Raw genomic sequence first — 6,651 nt, 5'->3', positions numbered from 1 at the left:
TATTGATACCTAACTTTATAGATTTGAGGTATTTAATCATATCCTCTTATATTCATGTTCGCTGTGATCTTAAAACATCGTTTTAGTGTCCTTAATGCAAAAACTTTCTTCTTAGTGCACTAAGAAGTCTTTTGCGGTATTTCTACACACCGAAATATATGGCCTTATTATTGGTAATATACCATATTAGTGTCACTAATGGCTTAACGTGTTACCAAATTAAAAAGAAGAAATAGGCTCAAAACCGCATTTTTAACTTTAGATTTTTTTTCAATCCCAAAATACAGACTTATTAAAAAGTCCAGATGAGAAGTTTAACTTGCTTTTCTATTCCCGGCACTTTTAACTTAACGCATGCAAAAAAAAAAAAAATGCAGTACCTGGTTACAGTTGCGCATTGACAAATTATAATCTTTCGATTAAATGATCTTAAATCTATATGGTCTTTATTTTAAAAGTTATAAAATCTAAATGTAAAGTGATCTAAAATGTTCAATATTAATGAGTATTTTCGCTGTGAAATGAATCTAAGGTCGTCTAAAAGTGTATACATGTGTATTTGACCCGACTACTGACTACATAGTAAACTATTCATTATGTACCTATAAGGGGGGTCTGAGCGGGACTCGGGATTGTCGAGGCGTATTTTTTGTAAACGTGACACATGAAAGTCAAATTATGAGGGAGGGTAGGAGGGGTACTGATCCCGAAATCCCGAGCTTAAAAACACGAAATCCCGAAATCCCGGGCTTAAAAAACACGAAATCCAGAGGTCCCGAAATTCGAAAAAAGAATTATCGTATCCCGAAAGGGTCAATCCCGAAATCCAGAGCTTAAAAACACCCGATCCCGCAGTCCCGATAAAGGTCCTATCCTCCCTCAAATTATTGTGCCGTGAAAACGCGAAATGAAGTTTAACGGGACATGGGAAATTACAAAAATAGCAGAATTGTTCACTTACATAGTGTACGCGGGATGGCATCATGCGAGAATCTAAAAAAATAAGTAGTAACTAAGCGGGATCCGTGAACAGAACCCCCAATGAGACCCCCATTAGTTGTGGCTTATTTTGGTCTTTTTAGTTAGTTTCTTTCCCCTACATTACTTGACCGTTTTTGTAAAACAACAGCACTCGAGGTCTGACAGTATTTTACCAAGAAATGCACAAAATATTCAAAAAGAAGGCCTAGAAAATTTAAATATTGGTATGCACACATACTCCCCTATCAGCACAGACAATTATATTTGAATGTAGGACAGAAAGTCACAGGACAAAAAGTCACAGACAAAAAGTCACGGACAAAAAGTCACAGGACAAAAAGTCACAATTCATTTTTTCTGATTATTTTCTTTGAATAAAAAATGCTTATTTTTACAAAAATATTTTTGTATTTTTCTTGATGTATTGTATATTAACCAACTTTGTAAGCAAAATTTATCAAAAAAATATCAAAGATGATCAAATAATTGTTAAGAAAACAAAATGTCAAAGAAGATTGGCACTCAAATGGCTTCATGGTGCCAAGAAATATGTCCTTTGCATGATTAAAATAAAATAAATCTTCATTTTTCAAGTAAAATGATAAATTCCATTAACTTTAATATGAATATATGTATTAAAAATTAAATATTTCAAGATATTTCTCTTATATATTCCAAAAATTGTTGAAAAAATATTTGTGACTTTTTGTCCTATCAAATTTGTGACTTTATGTCCTGTGACTTTTTGTCCTGTGACTTTCTGTCCGTTTACCTTATATTTTTGTAAAGGCGCCAAACTCGTTTCTAATATTTATAATAGAACCGAAAAGAAAATGGAAATGGAAATGGGGAATGTATCAAAGAGATAACAACATGACCAAAGAGCAGATAACAGCCATAGGTCACCGATGGGTCTTCATTGCAACGAGAAAATCCCTCAACCTGAGACTGGGGTGGATCTAGTCATATAAAGGAGGGGTTCCTAACCCAGGACAATTTTTTTTTTTGGGGGGGGTGTCCAACTACATGTCCCCATTCAAATGCATTGATCGTCCAATAAAGAAAGGGGGGTTCCAACATGTCCAACCTTCAGCATTTTAATCAAGTATAAATTTACAAAATATGTTAAGAACTATATGATTTTTAGGTTTTTAAGCATAGATATAGTAGCGTCAGGATCTGCGAACTCTCACTGACTGACTTAGCACATGAATTCAACACTAGTTTTTTGGTGATGTTGGTGTTGCTTAGTGTTTTGTTTTGTTTTTCTTTTCTGCATCTTATGTTTTGCCTTGGCATTGTCAGTTTCTCTTTCATTGCCTTTGTTTTTTTTTGTTATGTTAAATAACAAGTCACAAGAGAGAAAAAACAAAAAAAATATGTGAAAAAATGGCTTAGTTCAGTATATATTAAGGACAGAGATAACAAATAGCTAAATAAGAAAAAAGAAAAAAGAAAATTCCTTTTCTATGTACAGTCAATTGTCTGATAATCTAGAAGATAGCCTGATTTGGTCTTATTCTCCTGAATTCTAGCAGGTACTTTATTCCAACTTTTTTAATTCAAACAAACCATGTCTTAGATAGTCTTGGAATTAGAATACATTAATCATAAAATTTTCATAATACTTTGGTGAATTATCTATTGATATAATCATGATAATTAAGCTCCTTTTTAATTTTTAGGGATTTTAAATTTTTAATTTAAAGTCAGGGATTTTATTCATAAAAGGGGGGATTTTTCCCGTACGTATACTATTAATAATGCTTTGAGCAATTTTCATGAAACTTGGTGAATTATTTTTGTATAACATAAACATGATAATTTTCCTTTTAATTTAAAAAAAAATTTGATTTATGTCATTGTACTATCATGACTTGGGATTAGGATAGTCTCAAGAATGCTTTCACAAATTTTTATGAAACTTTGGTGAATTGTTTTTATATCTTGACAAACTCCCTTTTTATTGTTATGACCCAAAGTGGAGGGGGCATAATGTTTAACACTTGTCAGATCGTTTGTCCGTCTGTCCCAAAGTTGTTTTTTGTTCTCTTACAGTACTTTAGTTTGCCTCAACCAAATTCAATTAAACTTTTACAAAAGCTTGTTATCACAATTCTCATATCAAGTTTGAATTTTGGTGATGTCAGTGTTACTGTACTAGAGTATCAGAGTTATGCCCCTTTAGAAATGGGGAAAATATGCTGAATTTTTGGTTTCCTGTTCTCTAAAATTTAGTTTGTCTCAACCAAATGTTATGAAATCAATACACAATGCTTATCATCACAAAATACAGATTAAGTTTGAATTTTGGTAGTGTCTCTTTTACTAAATTCTATAGTTATGTTCCTTAAAAATGGAAAAAAAATGTTTCGGCCTTCTAACTTAAGTTTCCCTCAACCAAATTTTATTAAACTTTAAAAAAATACTTTTTATCACAATTTTAATCAGATCAATTTCAATTTTGGTAGTAAAACTTTTACCGTTCTTCAGTTATGTTCCTTTAAAACTTTGAATAATATGCAAGCTGGAGTATCATTCCCTATTTATCATGTATATTTTTTTATAAGATGCAGAGTTAAGGAACTTTAGTTGTTGCAAAGTTATTTTAAAATTGTCCATTTTCAAAAACTTTGAAAGGTTTTAGAAATTTATGGATTTGTTAAAAAAATCACAGCCTTAAACTTATAGTCACTTGAGATATATATCTATAAATGGAGCCAAATTATATACATGTTTTATGTCAATAAATACCACTGTTTGTGCATGTTTTTGTTTTTTTTGGAGGGCGGGGGTCTTATTTGCACAGTGCTCATAGTTTTTTAGTCGATCATTAAAATTCATTTAAAGCTTAAAGACCAGCTATAAGGGCAAGAAGCTTATCAAGCACTCATGGTTTAGATTTTTATTAAACACACATTAATATACATAATGTACATTAAACAGAAAAAAATATTGATGCATTCAACTTTTACTCTTTTATGTATAGGACAAGAACTATAGAAGATACAGAGAAATTATATACAGCAGAAATGATAGGCAATGTAAAATTTGCAGAAGCCAACTAAACCTAAATGGTAAGGCACCTTTTAATTTTAAAAAGTTATTGAACTTGAAAGATGATTACTAGTATCATGATTACTATAAAAATTAAAAGATGTGGTATATTAAATATGAAAACTATCATGGCTTTGAGAAAGCAATTGTAGGCCTGTTACGACCTTCAATAATGAGAAAATCCATACCCTATACTATAGTCAAAGTAGGCAGCTATAAAAGACCTAAAGACGAAACATTGAAACAATCCAAACTGTAAAACTAATCATGGTAATTGCCTAGTTTATAACAAAATAAATTACAAAAAATAAATATGACCGGTATGAAACAACAACAACAACAACCACTAAATTTTAGTGTCAGACTAAACTGACAAAAGCTACAGGCTCTGAACTTTGGACAGGCACAATAGGAATATGGCAAGGTTATATAAAAATAAGATGTGGTATGATTGCCAATAAGACAACTCTCCACCAGACAACCAATGATGTAAATTTCCTGCAAACACGGACTTGACTTCTGTAAATCAACTAATTTTTCGTGAATACTTTATTTGGCATTTTATACTTTCTAGTCTACATCGCAGTTATTTATTTTTCTCGAGTTCAAGTTTACTTAATGTATTTTAATAAGGAAAGATACACATGAAAAACATTTATTGCTGTTTCTCTCTCCATTTATAACATTTTATTTGTTTATTTTGTGTATTTATAGGTGATCAGACATCTTGGTTTTCATGATCAATAGGTCATTACTGAAGAGGAAACTTATAGTTGAAATTTATTTACATAGTGCATAATTGGATTAATTTGAAATGGAATGTGTGCTTTCCTGCAAAAAAGAAATAGGAAATTTCAACATTATCACATGATTTCACTGAATTCTTACGTAGTGGATTGAATAACAGTACACAAGCTGAAACAGAAGAAATTCTAATTTAAAATAACACGAAAAGTGTTTATTTTATTATTTAATCTGCAAATATATAAACAAATTCTTTAGAACACCACAAATGGTATGACATTCAAATTGGTTGCTTATTAATGTATCGCATTGAAACAATTACAAAGAAAATAGAAGCATTTGCTCCAAAAAAAATTATAAATCAAAGTTAAATTTATAAAAAAGTATAAACAATACCTAGATCTAAACAGTCAGACTGTATTATTTTCAATGTCATTAAAATGTTGAGTCAAACATTTATTAAAGTTTTAAATATCATTTGCATCAATTATACAGTCTTGTAATAATTATATTCATACTGTTTGTATACATGGTGTAGTGAAGAAATGTTCAACAAGTAAAAATAAGGGAAAACATTTCCTTAAGGGAAATTTGATCTTCAGAAATTTCCTTAGAGGAAATTTGAAGAACAATGATTTCCCTAGAGGAAATTTGTTGTCTTGAATTTTCCTCCAAGGAAAAGTGTTTGTCAAAAATTTCCTCACAGGAAAAAGTATTTCCTCCAAGGAAAATTTGAAGCTACAAATTTCCTCCCAGGAAAAAGTATTTCCTCCAAGGAAAATTTGAAGCTGCAAATTTCCTCAAAGGAAAAAGAATTTCCTCTAAGGAAAAAGAATTTCCTCTAAGGAAATAGAATTTCCTCAAAGGAAATAATTATGCAGCAAATTCCCTAAGGGAAATCTTTTTCCCTTGAGGAAAAAACAATTTCCCTTGAGGAAAAATCTTTTTCCTTCAGGGAAATTTGATTTCCCTTGAGGAAAAGTACTTTTCCTCTGAGGAAATTGTTGAAAAAAGGGGCATAACTTTTTCAACAGTGGTGCTAGATCCAAAAAATTTTAGGACAAATATCAGGGAACCAATACCAACCAAGTTATCAACTTTGTTTTGACTTAACTCCAAAAATTAAGGTGACAACTTTTGCACTCAGCGGAATTGCAAACTTGTCCCGGAGACTGTTAATACCTATTCATTTTAAATCTTAATTTAAAGATCAGGTCACCACTCATAAAAGAGTATAATCTTGGGTCCAGTAAAAAGATTGATACAGTTGATCTGTTTTCATTCTACATAATGATCAGTAACTTTACTGTCATAACCAATTGAACAACTTGTATATGATGAACATGTCAAAATCAATTAAAGTTTTCTTGATGATCCTTGACCAGTAATGATAGCGTCTGGCGTATATACAAAATGTAGTCCTGGTACTGATGATGAGTTTATATAGAACAAATATATAGATATGTATGTCCATGAGAGAACAACACAATACTTGAAAAGTGTGTTTTAGACCTTAAAACTAAAAACTAGTTGAAAGTAGTTCAATCACAAGAAAGATAAGATTTTGGTTCACAAACTTTCCTTTAATAATAAGTATTATTGTTATTTCATGCATCAATTGTCAACAGAAATCTAAGGTGAGCGACACAGGGTCCTTGGACCCTCTAGTTTGGAGTAGATGCAACTAAATTTGTTTTTGTTGAACGTATGTTGAAACGTTGCTTTAACCTGAATCCGCCAAGAGCAAGATACTCTTTCACTTGGGATGTGAATTTGGTACTAACTTTTTTTTAGTTCTTTATATCCATTGGAACATTGAAAAATCTTGACCTTTTAACTTGTGTCTTTAGTTACCTTGACAACAGCTGC

The 6,651-nt window shown here is 31.1% G+C and overlaps 1 long non-coding RNA gene across 1 annotated transcript; it reads left to right on the top strand.

The window, feature by feature from the left end:
* The first annotated feature begins 423 nt into the window (after positions 1-423).
* LOC143075954 (uncharacterized) lies at positions 424-4,902 on the top strand. The gene is made up of 3 exons (XR_012978482.1): positions 424-1,205; positions 3,971-4,058; positions 4,753-4,902. It is a non-coding gene; the product is annotated as an uncharacterized LOC143075954 (long non-coding RNA).
* Positions 4,903-6,651: the final 1,749 nt, after the last annotated feature.

Source organism: Mytilus galloprovincialis, chromosome 5 (assembly GCF_965363235.1).
Source record: "Mytilus galloprovincialis chromosome 5, xbMytGall1.hap1.1, whole genome shotgun sequence".
NCBI lineage: Eukaryota > Metazoa > Mollusca > Bivalvia > Mytilida > Mytilidae > Mytilus > Mytilus galloprovincialis.
This window is presented reverse-complemented; position numbering and strand designations above follow the sequence as displayed.